The following is a 20111-nucleotide window of genomic DNA, read 5'->3' as shown; positions in this document are numbered from 1 at the left end:
CAAGGACCAGCGGGCTTGGCGAGGATTCAGACGCTGAGCGGTTTGTAAGTACGTCAGATTCTTATGGTCTGTATAGACCTGGAAAGGATGTTTCGCTCCTTCCAGCAAGTGACGCCACTCCTCCAAAGCTAATCTCAAGGCGAGCAGTTCCCTATCCCCAATGGTATAGTTTCTCTCTGCCGGTGAAAAGGTTTTAGCAAAGAAGAAACACGGCCTTTTTCTACCTGCACCGTTCTTTTGATACAAGACCGCACCAGCACCCACTGAAGAGGCATCAACCTCTAAGAGGAAGGGCTTATTCTCATCGGGTCTTTGAAGAACGGGAGCAGTTGAAAAGTGTCTTTTTACTGCCTCAAAAGCCTGAGATGTCTCAGTAGACCAGGCTTTGGGATTAGCACCTTTCTTAGTCAAGACCACCAAAGGGGCCACCAAAGTAGAAAAATGGGGTATGAACTGCCTGTAATAATTTATGAATCCTAAGAAGCGTTGCACCGCCTTCAAGGAATGAGGTTCGGACCATTGCAGGACAGCAGAGAGCTTCACAGGATCCATAGCCAGACCCTCTTGTGAGATAATGTAACCCAAAAAAGGCAATGAGGACTGCTCGAATACACATTTCTCGAGTTTAGCAAACAATGAGTGCTCCCTTAAACGGGAAAGGACACGAACGACATCCTGACGATGAGTCTCCAGATCAGGAGAAAAAATCAGGGTGTCGTCCAGATACACCACTACTGAGGATAACAGTAAATCCCTGAACACATCGTTTACGAAGTCCTGAAATACTGCGGGTGCATTACATAACCCAAAAGGCATGACGAGGTATTCATAGTGACCGTCTCGGGTGTTAAAAGCGGTCTTCCATTCGTCACCCTTTCGAATTCGTACCAAGTTATACGCACCCCGCAGATCCAACTTCGTAAAAACTTGAGCTCCTCTCAGTCTGTCAAAGAGCTCCGAAATTAAAGGTAATGGGTATTTGTTCTTTATTGTGATTGCGTTGAGACCCCTGTAATCTATGCAGGGACGCAAATCACCCTCTTTCTTCCGAACAAAGAAAAACCCAGCTCCCGCGGGAAAGACAGACTTACGAATGAACCCCTTCTCTAAACTCTCTCTTATATACGTCGACATGGCCTCCGACTCAGGTATCGACAGGGGGTAAACCCTGCCTTTAGGTGGAACCGAACCTGGGATAAGGTCTATGGCACAGTCATACGGCCTATGGGGTGGAAGAACCTCAGCACCCTGTTTGGAAAACACGTCAGCGAAATCCAAATAGGGTGTAGGTATGGGAGAGAGATCAGTTGATGCAACCGCAACGACCTTAGGTGGTAAGGGAAGACATCGGGACTGACATTTCGAACCCCAACTAATAATGCTGTCAGACTCCCAGTCAATGTGAGGAGCATGAGTCCGAAGCCATGGAAGACCCAGAAGGACGTCGTCTATACCCTCAGGCAAAACAAGAAAAGAAATCTCCTCTATGTGACCCTGAGACAGGGAAAGGCACAAGGGAACTGTGCTCAATGTAATGGAGTCAGACAACATAGTTCCATTAACAACACGGACAGGAATAGGCGCCTCTAACATGATAGAGGGAATATTGTGTCCCTTTACAAATCCTGAGGACACAAAAATCCCGTCAGCTCCAGAATCCACAAAAGCCATAATAGGCCATGTATTCTCAGATAACGAGAGCTGACCTGGGATACAACACTTAGAGGGTGTAGAAGACGTCTCTAGTAACCCCCCTCTAATGGTTACTAGGCCAGGGAGTTTCCCTGACGACTAGGACACTTGTTGGCATAGTGCCCAGCCTGACGACATACGTAACATACAGGAGGACCAGACTTGCGTAGTCTGGAGAACGTATGACCTAACTCCATAGGAGTGGGAGATGTTTCAGATGCTGAGGAAGATGGTAGTGGACCCTCAACAACTGGAATAGCCCGATGCTTAGGGCGTGAGGAAGAGACCTCGAGTCTACGTTCCTTATGGCGTACATCGATCCTCGTTGCTACTGTGATCAAGTCCTCCAGAGAAGCAGGGACCTCACAAGTAGCAAGGGCATCCTTGACATAGCCTGCCAACCCTCTCCAGAAGATAGGAATCAACACCTTCTCTGGCCAATCTAGTTCTGCCACCAGAGTTCTAAAAGCAATGGCATAAGAACTAGTGGATAACGAACCCTGAGATAGATCTAACAGTCTCAGGGCCGCATCATGGGTAACCTGCGGACCCATGAATACCGCCTTAAGAGCATCAAGAAAGTCTTGATGTCTCAGAGTAACCACATCAGAGCGCTCCCATAGGGGAGTCGCCCATTCTAAGGCTTTGTCCTGAAGTAAGGAGATGATAAAGCCTACTCTGGACCTCTCCGTAGAGAAGCGAGAAGAGTTGACCTCTAGGTGTATCTGACACTGACTAATGAAACCACGACATGATCTGGCATCGCCAGAATATCTGTTTGGCAGAGCAAGTCGAGGATCATGTGCAGATGTCACCATGGTCTGAGGTTTATCCTCTATACTCTTGAGCCGTGACTCAAGTACTTGTATGTAACGGTGTAACTGCTGATATTCTGCCATAACTGCCAGACCCTTGGCTCAGTCCTAATGTTACGGGGGGCTGTCTGATAATAACCGAAAGGAGTATCAGACAGTCAGGGTCCACCGTGCAAAGACTTTGCTGCAGACTATGGCAGAGTGCAATACCTCTGTTAACTCACAGAAGGATATAATAAGTAAGTAAAGCAATTCCTCCCTTACTTGGAGGGTGTGTGGAATGATCTCTGTTAATAATCACAGAGACAAAGGCAATGTGTGCGAAATGGCACCTACCTAGGTCCGCTCTTCTAGTGGTGCAAAAGAGACGAACAGCAGCGTAAGCCGCACAAAGCTCCTACCTCTGTTCGCTCCACTAGTGTGCGAGGACACGAACCACTAGATATGGCACCTGCCTAGGTCCGCTCTTCTAGTGGTGCAAAAGAGACGAACAGCAGCGTAAGCCGCACAAAGCTCCTACCTCTGTTCGCTCCCCTAGTGTGCGAGGATACGAACAACTGCCAGACGCAGTATAAGGAACGTTACCCTAGCGGCAACGTCCACCTACGAGTAGAATCACAAGGCCCAGCCAGACCATGTGCCTCAGGCACCTGCCTATGTCCGCTCCCCTAAGAGGTAAGGATACGGACAGCAGCCGAAGCTGTAAGGTATAAGAACGCTACCCTGCCGGTAGCGCTCACCTAGTATAGACAGAGGAATGCCTAGAGGAACGCGCACAGAGCGTCTACTCATATGCATGAACCAAGAGGACTGAGCACCATGCGGCGTGTGTCAGGGTCTTATATAGACTCTGTGCCTCATCCAAGATGGAGGACACCAGAGCCAATCCGCTGCCAGAACGACAGGAGTGACGTCATGCTGGCCTATCACCGAGCAAGACGTCACAAGCACATGACCAGCGACCAATCGGCATAGAAGGTGTCAGAGACATGTGACCTCGTGTCAGCGATGATGTCACCCGCACATGTGCAATGGCTCCAAGATTGGACTTAGTCTCCAGCGCTCGCACATGTGCAGTAGCAAGAAATCTGGACTTAGTCTCCAGCGCTCGCACATGTGCAGTAGCAAGAAATCTGGACTTAGTCTCCAGCGCTCGCACATGTGCAGTAGCAAAAAATCTGGACATAGTCTCCAGTGCTCGCAGCAACCGTAACACCCACATTGTCCATCCAATTAAGTGCTCAATTTAATACCATTAAACAAATTATTAAACAATATCTGCCTATTTTGAATGATGATTCCACATTGCCACGTTGTTGTAATCTAGTTGCAACATTGTTGCAAAACATATATGTATACAAAGAGAAACAAAGTCATTCATTTTTGCCAAAATTGCTCCATACCTCATAGCCAACAAGTTTTAAGAAATAGTCATAAGCACGAGTGTGCAAATAAGAAATTCTTTAATGAACAGGCAATGGTAAAACACAGGGTATGGGTATATAAAGAGTATACAAAAGGTTACAGAGACATGGAGGGTGATCGATTCCCCAAATGTGACTGCATAAAAAATCGTACCAGATTAATCATATGTAGCTCACTGGCATGGTTAGTGCTAGAAAGAGGTTATTACATACATTAGTGTAACCAGAAAAGTCAAACAGCTGCAAGAATAAATGTATCGGCTACACTTAGAAGAAAACCATATTGCACAGAACCAGAGACCAGTCCAGAGCTTACCACGGTAGCAGGGGGAGCAGGCACACAAGGGGGCAGTCCCAACACGTGTTTCGTGTGGCGACTTCTTCAGGGGACCGTGGATAACATAGGGGAAGGGGGGGTCTAATATACCTGCCGTACTTATGTGGGATTGGCAGCAGGTGTCGCGGTTCCATGGGGCACGGAGGCGCGGCGTCAGCGTGGGCGGCTGCTCCAGCGTCATCCGGGTAGGGAAAGTTCCCTTGTTGACGTCAGTGAGCCCGGAGGACGCTGGGAGGAGAGCCGTCCCTACTGCGCATGCGCGATCCCGCAACCAGGAAGTGCGATCGCAAATCCCATATTAAGTACTGGCAACAGTGAGGGCAAGTAAAAATACATAAATATCCAGCAAATCACATCAGATATCCTACATAAGGATGGTAACTTGGATATAACAAGTGAACCTGCAGTATAGTACATATTAATTCTGATAAGAACAACCCAGGAATATTTATATCGAAAGATATCAGTAGTCTGCTGTGTTTTGCAGCACAATAATAAACAGGGATACATACATTGGGTCAAATCTGTCGCACCATCACAAAAAAGATCTATGATGGTCTTCTTCCAAGGCTGCCGGTGACGCCCACGTTCTACCTCTTACCAAAAATACATAAGAACCCTCGTGTTCCCCCTGGACGTCCAATTGTCTCTGGCATTGGAGGGCTATGCGATGCAGTTTGCAAGTTTATAGATTTTTATCTCCAACCTTTGGTTGAGACGCTGCCCTCCCATGTCAGAGACACTTCAGACGTCCTGAGGAGGCTTAATGGCCTGACGGCGGACGTGGGCGTATCACTGGTGACCTTGGACGTTGAGACGTTATACACCAATATCCGTCATGAACATGGTCTGCAGGCGGTTGAGTACTTCTTGAGTATGAGCAACTGGGCACCTACCCTACAACAGCTGATTCTAGAGTTATTGGAGTTCATACTGACGCACAATGCCTTCACCTTCGGGGAACGGTTCTACCTCCAGCGGCGCGGCACTGCGATGGGGGCGGCTTGCGCGCCATCGTACGCAAACCTCTTCCTCTTCCCCTATGTTATCCACGGTCCCCTGAAGAAGTCGCCACACGAAACACGTGTTGGGACTGCCCCCTTGTGTGCCTGCTCCCCCTGCTACCGTGGTAAGCTCTGGACTGGTCTCTGGTTCTGTGCAATATGGTTTTCTTCTAAGTGTAGCCGATACATTTATTCTTGCAGCTGTTTGACTTTTCTGGTTACACTAATGTATGTAATAACCTCTTTCTAGCACTAACCATGCCAGTGAGCTACATATGATTAATCTGGTACGATTTTTTATGCAGTCACATTTGGGGAATCAATCACCCTCCATGTCTCTGTAACCTTTTGTATACTCTTTATATACCCATACCCTGTGTTTTATCATTGCCTGTTCATTAAAGAATTTCTTATTTGCACACTCGTGCTTATGACTATTTCTTAAAACTTGTTGGCTATGAGGTATGGAGCAATTTTGGCAAAAATGAATGACTTTGTTTCTCTTTGTATACATATATGTCCCCAGAAGTCTTTGCCTCTTACTAATGTAAAAATCCAATTTTACTGTTCTACGTTTTTCAATTGTTGCAAAACAAGCTCCCTCGCTGGGTAACTTATCATCCCATAGTTTCTATAGCACCACAAATCAAGTGCCTTTCTCGTTACATTATCAAGGTTGTTTCAAGTGCGGTGCAATTCGCTTCCGCACGTGTAATTATTCGTTATCATGTAGTATTTTTGGAACTATGATCATTCTAATTCCTATCCGATTAATGAATATATTAAGTGCAATTCCAAAAATATAGTTTATTGCATCAAATGTACAACATGTGACTTGCTTTACATTAGTTGTACCACTCATAAATTAAAAATACGCCTCAAGGAACACATTAATGATGTTATCAACTATAAAAAAATACCAAATTTAACAGACCTATTTCATCAGTAGCTAGGCACTTTGCTACACAGCATAATTGGCAATTAACTTCACTACAAGTGTTGGGTCTTGAAAGGGTTATTTCACCCCCCCCTGGTGGGAATACTAAAAGGCATTTATTAACTCATGAGACCTTCTGGATCTTTAATCTGGCAACAAAATCTCCTAATGGATTAAATGTGTGACATGATGTCATGTTCCATTATTAATTTAGTTGTTTCTGTTTTTATTATTATTTTTGTAATTGTAATATTTGTACGTTGCATGACAAAGAACGCAGGTTGTGTTAGAAATGCATTGCCTTTAAGGCTATGTGCCCACGCTGCAGAAAATTTGTGGAATTTGCTGCGATTTTTTTTGCGGAAATTCCGTGGATTTTTCAAAAATCCGCAGTACATCAAGTCCCCAGCCATTTCTATGACATTTGGGTAGTGCTGTGCCCATGCTGCGTTTTTTTTCCATAGCGGAAATAATGCGGATTTCCCTGTGGAAAAATCTGCAGCATATCAATTATTCTTGCGGATTTCTCCGCAGGGTCACATACTCACCTGCCTTGATAGAAGACACCGGAGTTACTTCCTCCGATGCAGAGGAGAGCGGTGGAGCCAGAAGCAGGCAGCAGGAGGTGGATGGGGCCTGCACGAGCTCCGGTCATGTGACAGCCGGAGCTAGTTCAGGCCCGCCCACCTTCTCCTGCAATGTGCAGACAGACACAGCCGGAGAGTGAAGTGCTGCTTGATGGAGGTAAGTATGAACGCCCCGATCACTCAGCACTTGTTCTGCATTGAGAATGTAGTGCCGAAGCCATGGTACTGTATCCGCAATGCAAAATGACCGCAGCATATCCACAGGACATTCTGGAATAAAACCGCAGCATTAAAACAGACAAAGTTATGCTGCGGTTTTCTGGGAGGTCCTGCGAAATGTCCTGCAGATATAGACACTTTCCCCGTGGGCACATAGCCTAAAGCTCCAATATTTCCATTTACCGTCCATGTTGGATGATGTGTTTTAAAGAATTAATTCAAATTTGTTTGTTTTTTTATCCTTGCATTTATCCTTTAGACTCTCCATTGTTTCTTGAGTGTGGATTGCAGAGTTTAAAACAGGTTCAATAGACTTCAAGGTGAATTCAAGGAGTGATGCACTTACAATACCTTTCAAAAAGTATTCATATCCCATGAACTTTCTACATTTTTTTCACGTTACACCGCAAAGTTATTGTCATGGGTGTGTCCCACTCTGGGGAGACCTCTGGTGAGTCTGGACCAGAAATTCACAATGCCTTATGTGTTCAGTTCTGCAGCTTGTGTTTGAGTGACTCAACTTTCTTTTGGTGCGGTTGGGGTTAAGAAATATTTCTTATCTGGCTTTCCTTTATAGCCTTAATCTCAGGTGCAGCGCTTTGTGACGATTACCCTTCAATATAAAAAGTCACTTGTTTTACCCTCTGATGCCTGTTATAAAATCTCATTCTTATGCTGTGCACTTTGGAAGAAGCTGAGGAGTCATGACAATTGCAACTGTGGTGTTTTAGCTGCATTAGAGGAGCTTGGAGGGGGGGGGGGGTTTGTGTATATTTTCCCCTCTGTCTCCCTTCCCTTGTGTTGTATTATTGCAGTGTTTGAGACTAGTGCTTTCGTCGGCTTTCTGACTAACCAGGGGGAGGTCAGGGCAAGCGAGGGCCTAGGCACGTGATGGCGATGGTGGAAACAACCTGTATGGGGATGCTAGGGAGTGTAGGGTACAGATTCAGATGAGTGGCTGGAGGTGTTCCCTCTCCTGTCTCCCTATCGCCAGGCCTTACCCCACCCGTTGATACCCCTGTATTGTGCCACACGCTGAGCGTCCATATGCATCAGCACAACACTTATGTATTTTATGTGATATACCACCAAAAATTAACAAATATTTATTTCTCCTGCATTATTTTATAATTTAATTTTTATTCCTTGTAGTATTCCCATTATACTGAATATATTTTTCTGTCACTATTAGTCTTTACCTAAATGCTTATCCCTATATACAACCTATTTCCGGATAACATATCATCCGCACACCTGGATGTGCGCACAGTCTTGTCGCCACTTCGTTGGCTTCCGCAGCTGCCGGCATTTTGAGCATCGGGCATTATCCACCATCAATATCCCTGATGGTGGTTCTGCTTGTGTTCTACGTTCAGCAGCCGGAAGTCTCGTGTCACAAGGTTTGGCCACATGATCTGCGCGCCACTATGAACGGTCCGTGTTCAGCGGCAAATATGAAATTTCTCCGCGCTGGCCCTACATTTTTCTGCCTTTAAATATCCTGCGTTCCTACTACCCACACTAATTGCTACACTATCTATCCCTGAGGACGTCTGATGACGAAACGTGCGTCGGAAGGTGGCAGACAAATTGTACAAATCCTGTATTAGGTATTTACTATTCCTCCATGTTATTTCCACTTTGTGAAATTTGATATTAGTTTTTGTGAATGGCACTTTTCTGAATCTTTATCTACATAACCATCATACTGATATCTATCTTTTAGAGTACAGGTTCTTTTACTAAAATATATATTATACTTAGCATTATCTTAATATTTATGTACTCTTATTGTTCAGTATTTTAGGGATATTTAATTATTCTGTTTATATACAGTACCATGTTGCCCCCATTTAACTTATTATTACATGGTTTCACAAATAATTTTCTACTACCTTCAGTGGTCCCTTATTAAATTAATTATAATTATTTTTCGTTTCTGCCCTGATTTGAGTGACCCTCTTCCCATAAGAAATATTGTCCCTAGTAACTATGAATTGTATTTAAAAAAAACTTTTTTTTTTTTTTTTTTTTTAAAGCCTCTTTTAAAAATGTCAATAAAATAATTTATTTCAATAAAATATATATTTTTAAAATTTATATTGAATGGTGTTTGTGACTCTCATATACGGCTTTAAGTTTGCGCTCATGCATGAGCTCATTCTGAATCTATTACAATAAAAAATGACAAGTATTTATGAAGTGTTAAAGAAATGATACATGGATTTGCAAATATTTTAAAAATATAAATCTGAAAATTGTCAAGTGCATTTATATTTAGCCTGTCTGAGTCAATATTTTTTAGCACAACCTTTCTATTCAATTACTGCTGCAAGTCTTTTGGGGTATGTCTCTACCAGGTTTGCACATCTAGAGGCAAACATTTTTTTGCCCATTCTTCTTTGCAAACAAGTTCTAGCTGAGTGAGATTGGATGGAGAACATCTATAAACATCAATTTTCAAGTCTTGTCACAGATTCTCAATGTGATTTAGGTCTGGTCTTTGACTGTGGCCATTCAAACACATGAATATGTAAACCTTTCTATTACATCTCTGATAGTATGTTTAGCATTGTTCTCCTGCTAGAAAGTGACTTTACGTACCCAGTCTCAAAGTCTTTTGCAGCCTCTAACAGGTTTAACTCCAGGATTGCCCTGAATTTAGTTATATTCATTTTCCCATCAACTCTGACCAGCTTCTCTGTCCTTGCAGAAGAAAAGCATCACCATCCCTTGATGCAGCTACCACGATGTTTGATGGTGGGGATGGTGTTCTCAGGGTGATATGCAGTGCTAGTTCCCTGCCAAACATAGCATTTTGCATTTAGCCCAAAACATTCTACTTTTGTCTCATCTGATCAGAGCACTTTCTTTCACATGCTAGGTTTGTCCCCTACATGGCTTTTTGCAATCTGATCACAGGACTTCTTATGACTTGCATTCTAAAATGGCTTTCTTCTTGCCACTCTTCCATAAAAGCCAAATTTGTGGAGTATATGATTAATAGTTGTACTGTGGTTATATTCTACCACCTGAGCTATGGATCTCTGCAGCTCCTTCAGACTGACTAAGGGCATCTCTAATGCTTCTCTAATTAGTGATGTTAGTTTAGGTGCACGGCCATGACTTGGCAGGTATGCAGATGTGCTATACTTCTATTTTTGGATTGATTGATCAGTGCTCAGTGAAATATACAGAGCTTGGATATTTTTTTAATCCTAACACAGCTTTACTTTTCTCCATAATGTTATTTATCCCTGTTTTCATGATGCTATTCGATTCCTAATGTTCTGAAACAAACCTCTGAGGACTTCAAAGAATGGCTGTAGTTCTACTGGAAATAAATTACACACAGGTGGACTCAATTCACTAATTAATAGTGATGAGCGAGTACTAAAAAGCTCGGGTGCTCGAGGCTCGGGCCGAGCCTCCCAAGATACTCGTGCACTCGGCCCGAGCACCGAGCCCAATGTTATCCTATGGGAGACCCGAGTATTTTTGTGAAATGACCCCCGGCAGCATGTAGAAACCCTAAAAATGGCACAAAAGTCTCAGAAGAGTGCTCAAATGACATGGCAACAGCATGGGGAAGATCCCTTGAAGCATTTATCACTCAAAAGTCACAGCTGTGAACAATTTTGTCCGCGTTTTACGCCATTTTTACGGACTCACCAGAAAACCTTCAAAAATGACACCAAAATGAATTTTCATGGCGGAAATGTTAAGAACACATACCCAATAGTGAGATAGAGCTGGTGTATGTTACTTTTTGAGATTAATACATGAAAGATTTTACGTAAAACATTGTGTGGCACTCCGATGTCCCTGAGAAGAGACGTACATAAAGGCCTCTGAGTCTAATGTGCCCATTTTGAGGAAGTGAGTCTTTGTAGTATTTTCCTTTGGCAGGGCAGTCCAAAATTGTGAGGTTCACCAATGCCCCTGCATACAGACGTGCATGAGGGCCTGTAAACCTGAAGTGCCCATTGTAAAGAAGTGGGTCTATTGTAGTATAGCCCTTAGGCAGGGCAGCCAAAAATTGGGAGGCTCCAAGTTGTCCCTGGATAGAGACGTGCATGATGGCCTGTAAACCTGAAGTGCCCATTGTAAGGAAGTGGGTCTATTGTAGTATAGCCCTTTGGCAGGGCAGCCAAAAATTGGGAGGCTCCACGTTGTCCCTGGATAGAGATGTGCATGAGGGCCTGTAAACCTGAAGTGCCCATTGTAAGGAAGTGGGTCTATTGTAGTATAGCCCTTTGGCAGGGCAGCCAAAAATTGGGAGGCTCCACGTTGTCCCTGGACAGAGACGTGCATGAGGGCCTGTAAACCTGAAGTGCCCATTGTAAGGAAGTGGGTCTATTGTAGTATAGCCCTTTGGCAGGGCAGCCAAAAATTGGGAGGCTCCACGTTGTCCCTGGATAGAGACGTGCATGAGGGCCTGTAAACCTGAAGTGCCTATTGTAAGGAAGTGGGTCTATTGTAGTATAGCCCTTTGGCAGGGCAGCCAAAAATTGGGAGGCTCCACGTTGTCCCTGGATAGAGACGTGCATGAGGGCCTGTAAACCTGAAGTGCCTATTGTAAGGAAGTGGGTCTATTGTAGTATAGCCCTTTGGCAGGGCAGCCAAAAATTGGGAGGCTCCACGTTGTCCCTGGATAGAGACCTGTTAGGTTCTTAGTGCCTCCATGCTTGCATTTAAAAACCGCACGTGTGTGCCTGTTGGTGGCAGCTTTCCGCTGCACTTGTGTGCGTTTTGCAAAAACTTGGATATAACGCACAAGTCTAGTGAATACACATCAGCACAGCATTGCAAAATGCGCAAGGGCGTTGTCAACGAACAAGGAAGTGGACGTGATGGTGGTGCATGCAGAGACCGAGGTCGTGTGCAAGCTCTAATTTCGCCACAACAAAGGGCCACATCTACTCGCTCGCACGTCCTGTCCCAAATTCTTGGGGACCGCAGCAGTACACCGCTCTTGAACCAAGACCAGTGTCAACAGGTTGTTAGTTGGATAGCGGATAATGCTTCCAGTCAGATTGGCACCACCACAAACACTCTGTCTTCCACACGGTCAAGTGTCAGTAGCCGTGATACTGCACCACACAGTTCAGAACCTGATCCTCCTTCCTACCACCAGGCCGAGTACACGTCCACGGACATTACTGATCCCACACTTGGACACTCGGAAGAGCTGTTCGTTCACGTTTCCATTCACACATTCTGGCCTCTCGCCAGCTCCTGTTGAAGTGGGCCATGACGAGATTGTATGTACAGATGCCCAAATATTTGAGCAGCCACGTTCTCACAAAGTTGGCAACGTGTCTCAACAAGGGGTGGACGATGATGAGACATAATTGTCAGGAAGTCAGGAGGAGCAGGGTGCGGAAGAGGAAGACGACGTGGTGGATGATCCAGTAACTGACCCAACCTGGCAGGAGGATATGCAGAGCGAGGACAGCAGTGCACAGGGGGAGGGAGGCGTAGCATCCCAACAGGCAGTAAGAAGCAGGGTGGTGGCCCCAGGCAGACGTCAGGCAACTGTTCCCCGGAACAACACGACACAAGGTGCCTGTACAAATGTTAGGTCTTCCCGAGTCTGGCAGTTTTTTAAGTTGGCTCCAGATGATTCTAAAAAGGCCATTTGCAACACCTGCCGTGCCAGCATCAGCAGGGGTACCAAAACTAGCAGCCTGACCACCACCAGCATGATCAGGCACATGTCAGCCAAGCACCCGACTTTGTGGGATGTACAACAGAGTCGAGGAGCAGTGCTTGCTGATGTCACTGCTACGTCTTCGCTTGTTGTGCATGCGAGCCAATCCCCTGTCCATGCTGCCCGTGAACAAGCCTCCTCCGGCCCTGCACCTGCAGTTGCCCACGCAGAAATAACACCATCATCAAGCACGTCCTTGTCCCAGCGCAGCGTTCAGTTATCCATTCAGCAAACCTTTGAACGCAGGCGCAAATACACTGCCAACGCCCCACATGCCACACTTCTAAATGCTAACATTTCGCGACTGCTTGCGCTGGAAATGTTGCCTTTTAGGCTGGTTGAGACAGAAGCATTCCGCGACCTGATGGTGGCAGCTGTCCCATGTTACTCGGTCCCCAGCCGCCACTATTTCTCCCGGTGTGCCGTCCCCGCATTGCATAACCACGTGTCACAAAACATCACACGTGCCCTGAACAACGCTGTTTCAGCCAAAGTCCACCTAACCACAGACACGTGGACAAGTGCATGTGGGCAAGGCCGCTACATCTCGTTGACGTCACACTGGGTTAATATTGTGGAAGCTGGGACCCAGTCTGAGCGAGGGACGGAACACGTCCTTCACACACCAAGTTTTGCAGGCCCTACCTCAGTCAGGGTTTCACCCACACTCTACAGCTCCGGAATGTCATGCTCCTCAGCTTCCTCCTCCTCCTGCGCATCCTCATCCACTTTACCCTCCACACCAGTCCCAACCTGGAAGTGTCGCGGGCGGAGGAGGGGACGCTGCGCTCTCCCACTGCTCGGGTCCGGCTGCCGCTGCTCTACAGCTGCTGCTGCTCGGTGGCTCGAGCGATGGCCGGATCCCGGGGACTCGAGCGGCGCTCATTTCCCGTGAGTGAAAAGGGGTCGTTTGGGTTTTGGGGATATTGTCCGTGACGCCACCCACGGTTGTGGTGATTGTGTGGACACCACCGCTGCTCTGGACGAAGATCCCGGGAGCCTGTGACAGGGAGCAGCTTTGTTGTTATTTCTCCCCTCCGTGGGTAGGGGGGTTGGTTGCCCCGGGGCCCGGTGATGGGGTAGAGTTGGATGACAGGCGGGTTGCGGGACCTGATGAGGTGCAGGGTCGCAGGGGCAGCGCTGTGCCGCACGGCACGGAGGTACTCACTCAGCCCAATGATGATGACACAGTTCACGGTAAAACAAGTGGCTGGATGGACGGGTCCCTCGGACGGCTGCGGTTGTTCCTCCCTGCAGGTTAGTGATGACTGTCTCTCCCTGCACCTAAGTTCAGTGTTGGTAGTGATGGTTTCCCACCGGTAACCCGCTCCCTGACCTGGATATGGGCCGGAGGAGCCCCTTTTGCCCACAGGCGCTGGCCCTGGGAGACGGTTGCCCTTGGCAGTGGCGGTGTCTCCCCTTCACGGTTGGACGGTTGCCTTCTATCGGGACTTAGCTGTTTGGAAACCCTGAGGTCCCCTTCACTAACGGATTTGGCAAATTCACGGCGACACCAAGCCTTGCCGGGATCCGAAAGGCCCCTGCCAATGGTGCTGGCTTCTCTTTGTATACCGGACCGGTACGGCCGGGTCACCACCTGTCCACGGTCCTTACGGCAGACTCCAGTCGGCCTCCACTGCAGACGGTCACCACATCCTGCCAACCTTGCTGTCCTGTCCGGGCCACACACCCGGACCAACTTCAGGCTCTTTGCTGTCACTTTTCTCCTCTCTACTACTTTCCTCCTTCCACTTCCTTAGCTTAACTCTCACTGCCTGTGTTTTCCCTCCTCCTTGGTGGGTGGAGACCAACCGCCTGGCTCCACCCCCTGGTGTGGACAACAGCCCCTGGGGAAGGCAACAAGGATTTTGTGTTTTGACTATGATATGCCTGCAGGGAGTGTGGGGTGTGTAAGTGTTGTGCTCTGTGGCCCCTGGCTTGTCCAGGGCGACACAGAAGCACTGCAGCACTGCCTCGGCGAAGCGGCAACAGGCTGTGCTGAAGCTAATCTGCATAGGTGACAAACCCCACAATGCAGAAGAGGTGTGGAAAGTTCTGAAACAGCAGGCAGATCACTGGCTCACACCTCTGAACCTAAAGCCAGGAAAGGTTGTGTGTGACAATGGCCGGAACCTGGTGGCGGCTTTGAGGCGAGGCCAGCTGACACATGTTCCATGCGTGGCCCATGTGCTCAACCTCGTGGTTCAGCGGTTTCTAAAGTCATACCCAGAGCTGTCTGATCTGCTGGTAAACGTTCGCCGCATGTCTGCACATTTTCGAAAGTCACCTACTGCTTCAGCCGGCCTTGCCGGCTTTCAGCGCCATTTGCATCTTCCGGCTAACAGACTGGTGTGTGATGTCCCCACGCGTTGGAATTCAACTCTGCACATGTTGGTCAGGATATGTGAGCAGAAGAGGGCAGTTGTTGAGTACCTGCATCACCTAAGCCGTCGGGAAATGGGTCAAACTCCACACATAACACCTGAGGAGTGGAGATGGATGTCCGACCTATGTACCATCCGCCAAAACTTTGTGAGCGGCGATGACGACTTTATTAGCGTCACCATACCGCTTCTCTGCCTTCTAAAATGGTCTCTGCTCAAAAAACAACCATGATGCATTGCAGGCGGAGCGCGATGAGTTTGAGCAAGAAACAGTAGTGTGTGTGGGTGATAACACACAGCCCAGCCTCGTCTCATCACAACGTGCAGTGGAGGGCTATGACGAGGAGGAGGATGAAGACATGGAGCAACTCTCTGGCCAAATTGAGGATATGACATGCAGTCATATCCTCGGTTCAGCGTGGCTGGCCAGAGGACAGGGTAGATGATGAGGAGGAGGAGAAGGAGGAGGAGGACAGCATGTTCAGTCATCGTGTTGGTCAGGATACTGAAGTGATGGCTGTTAAGAGTCTGGCACACATGGCTGACTTTATGGTAAGCTGCCTGTCTCGTGACCCTCGCGTTAAGAACATCTTGGCCGACAATCATTACTGGTTGGTAACACTGTTAGACCCACGCTAAAAGGAGAACTTTATGTCCCTTATTCCCGAGGCGGAGAGGTCAGGCAAAATGCAGCAGTTCCAGAAGGCCATAGTCACGGAAGTAGGCAAAGCATTCCCCTCACAAAACGCTAGCGGCATAGGTCAGGAATCAGTGGACAACCAAGGCGTACAGCCGAGAGGGGCACAAGTCCAATCCGCCAGAGGTAGGGGAACAGTCTTTAAGATGTGGGACAGTTTTCTCAGCCCCTCACATACCACAGCCCCTGAGGTGCGGGGTAGTGCCACAAGAAATCCTAAGTTTGCCCAGATGCTCAAGGAGTACCTTGCAGATCAAACAACTGTACTCCGACATTCCTCTGTGCCTTACAATTAATGGGTATCCAAACTGGACACGTGGCATGAATTGGCTCTCTACGCCTTGGAAGTCCTGGCCTGCCCTGCCGCTAGCGTTTTGTCAGAGCGTGTTTTTAGTGCCGCAGGTGGAATCATTACAGATAAACGCACCCGCCTGTCAACTGTAAATGCTGACAGGCTGACTCTGATCAAGATGAACAAGGGTTGGATTGGGCCAGACTTCACCACACCACCAGCAAATGACAGCGGAATTTAAAGTTTGTAACGGGAATTTGCCATGTACCTCCATTCACCCATGGTAACACACTTCTGGACTTTGGCTAATCGCTGGACTGCTCCTCCTTCTCCTCATGCGCCACCATGATGACCGTTACAATAGTTAGGCCGTTGTTTCAGGTATACCCCCAGTGGTAAATTTTTTCGCCCATTCTTTCAGAATGGGCATTACAACGACAGGAGACCCGCTCCTTTGCAATGGGAACAATGTTTTGAGGCCCTCATGCACATCTCTATCCAGGGACAATATGGAGCCTGACGCTACCACCGACAGGCACACACGTGCGGTTTTTAAATGCAAGCACGGACGCAATAAGAGCCTAACAGGTTTTTAGGAGCGACAATTACTGAGAAGTCTGACACTATCAGCCACTGCTGACTGACGTGTATTATACACTACACTTGTGCGTTATATAATAGTTTGTGAAAAACGTGCACCTGTACGCTGCCACCGACAGGCACACACGTGCGGTTTTTAAATGCAAGCACGGACGCAATAAGAACCTAACGGGTTTTTAGGAGCGACAATTACTGAGAAGTCTGACACTATCAGCCACTGCTGACTGACGTGTATTATACACTACACTTGTGCGTTATATAATAGTTTGTGAAAAACGCACACAAGTGCACCTGCACGCTGCCACCGACAGGCACACACGTGTGGTTTTTAAATGCAAGCACGGACGCACTAAGAACCTAACAGGTTTTTAGGAGCGACAATTACTGAGAAGTCTGACACTATCAGCCACTGCTGACTGACGTGTATTATACACTACACTTGTGCGTTATATAATAGTTTGTGAAAAACGCACACAAGTGCACCTGTACGCTGCCACCGACAGGCACACACGTGCGGTTTTTAAATGCAAGCACGGACGCACTAAGAACCTAACAGGTTTTTAGGAGCGACAATTACTGAGAAGTCTGACACTATCAGCCACTGCTGACTGACGTGTATTATACACTACACTTGTGCGTTATATAATAGTTTGTGAAAAACGTGCACCTGTACGCTGCCACCGACAGGCACACACGTGCGGTTTTTAAATGCAAGCACGGACGCACTAAGAACCTAACAGGTTTTTAGGAGCGACAATTACTGAGAAGTCTGACACTATCAGCCACTGCTGACTGACGTGTATTATACACTACACTTGTGCGTTATATGATAGTTTGTGAAAAACGCACACAAGTGCACCTGTACGCTGCCACCGACAGGCACACACGTGCGGTTTTTAAATGCAAGCACGGACGCACTAAGAACCTAACAGGTTTTTAGGAGCGACAATTACTGAGAAGTCTGACACTATCAGCCACTGCTGACTGACGTGTATTATTCACTAGACTTGTGCGTTATATAATAGTTTGTGAAAATTGCACACAAGTGCAGCTGTACGCTGCCACCGACAGGCACACACGTGCGGTTTTTAAATGCAAGCACGGACGCACTAAGAACCTAACAGGTTTTTAGGAGTGACAATTACTGAGAAGTCTGACACTATCAGCCACTGCTGACTGACGTGTATTATACACTACACTTGTGCGTTATATAATAGTTTGTGAAAAACGCACACAAGTGCACCTGTACGCTGCCACCGACAGGCACACACGTGCGGTTTTTAAATTCAAGCACGGACGCACTAAGAACCTAACAGGTTTTTAGGAGCGACAATTACTGAGAAGTCTGACACTATCAGCCACTGCTGACTGACGTGTATTATACACTACACTTGTGCATTATATAATAGTTTGTGAAAAACGCACACAAGTGCACCTGTACGCTGCCACCGACAGGCACACACGTGCGGTTTTTAAATGCAAGCACGGACGCACTAAGAACCTAACAGGTTTTTAGGAGCGACAATTACTGAGAAGTCTGACACTATCTGGACTGTTTTAGACTGTGTACACCAGCCCCAGATATGATGAAGGCTGGTATACGGTCACCACTAGGAATGGCTATATACCCTGCCTGCCTGCCTGTATACTGCTACAATAGTCCTGACAAGGACTCTTCTGGTCACTAGCCTGTATTCCGACCTGGCTACACCCTGCCTGTATATAGCAACAATAGTCCTGAGAAGGACTCTGCTACTGTACTCCGACCTGGCTATTCCCTGCCTGCCTGTATACAACTTATTGTATGTCCTGAGAAGGACTTCTGGTCACACTGTTTGCAGCCCTGCTCCGGAACTAACTGTAAAGGGCCGCAAACCTTTCCCTGAAGCAGCAACCCTCTCCCTGCACTGACTGTCTGGATGGCTGTGAGCAGAGCACAGCGCGCCCGCCGGTATAAAGGCTCGGTCACGCTGTGCGGGCCGGCCAATCACTGCAATTCCACAACTAACAGGGCTGTGGCATTGCAGTGGTCTGCCAGCCAATCCCTGCATGAGGGCTGGCTCTCAAAAGAGCGCCAACATGCAGGGATGAAGACCACGAGTACAGCACGAGTATCGCGAGATTACTCGGTCCCCGCCGAGTAGCCCGAGTACAGTGATACTCGTGCGAGTACCGAGTAGTAACAAGCATACTCGCTCATCACTACTAATTAAGTGATTTCTGGAGGTGATTGGTAACTCACGATTTTACAGTATTTAGGAGTATTGGACTACAGGGGTCTGAACACAAATGCACTTGGCAATTTTCAACTTTATATTCTTAAAATATTTAGAAAGTCATGTATCATTTTGTTATCCTGGCGGGTGTGGACCCACTGTGCCACAGCACCAAGTCACCCTGGAGGGGCATAATAAAGTGACTATTTCATCTTCATTAGAGCCTCTCATGGGGAGGATAGGCTTTTGCTGGAAGGTACCCACCAGGTGCTACTCCATGGGATTTCCCGGCACTACAGCAGCTGACCCCAGGGATCGAGGATACAGGGATGAGCTCACGTGCAGACAGGGCGGTTGGTGCATACTGGATGTCTGGTTCTTGGTGGTGGCAAGGGCATGTCAGATATGGCAGTTGTAGCAGGTAAGACCTGTAGGGCTGGTATGGCAGGTATAGTTGGTACAGCAGGTACGGGAGGAGCAGCAGGTACAGCAGGAAAAGCAGGAATGGATGGAACACCAGGTTTAACAGGTACAGCAGGTACGGCAGGTGTAGCAGCTACAACAGGTACAGCGGGCATGGCTGGTATGGCAGGTGTAGAAAGTACGGCAGGTGCAGCAGGTATAGCAGAGACAGATAAGACAGCAGGTGTGGCAGGTACTGTGGAATGGCTGGTACATTACGCTGTGGCAGGTATTGGAACACAGGTGTTAATTAGCAAGCACAGGTAATGGATACAGGATACAGGGTAAGGGAAACGGCACCTGACAACTAACAGCATGTCTATGGCAGTAAAATCATGTTGCTCACGCACCTCACATGGGGGGTGGCTTAAGTACCTAGTGATGCTGGCTCTTTAAGAGCAGGGAGGCACACCTGCGCTCTCGAGAGACCTGTGTGGCGGCATGCACAAACCCAGGGAGGTAGAAGGAAAGAAGGAAAGAGATGCCACCACTGAGCAGCCAGGAGGATGAGTACCCCTGTGTCCCTGCTAAGAGGAGGAAGCAGGAAAGTGTGGGAATGCCGGTGATGGATGCTACAGTACCCCTCTTGTCCACTCCTGAAAATGATCTCTTCAGGAGAAGAGGGGCATTAATATTCTCCTTGGGCTCCTATGACCTCTGCTCAAGAGCAAAAGCCTTCCAATCTACCAGAAAGAGGGTTTTACCTTTCACCTTTTTTATGGCCAGGATGTT

The sequence above is a fragment of the Anomaloglossus baeobatrachus genome, chromosome 6 (genome assembly GCF_048569485.1).
Source record: "Anomaloglossus baeobatrachus isolate aAnoBae1 chromosome 6, aAnoBae1.hap1, whole genome shotgun sequence".
Taxonomy (NCBI): domain Eukaryota; kingdom Metazoa; phylum Chordata; class Amphibia; order Anura; family Aromobatidae; genus Anomaloglossus; species Anomaloglossus baeobatrachus.
This window is presented reverse-complemented; position numbering follows the sequence as displayed.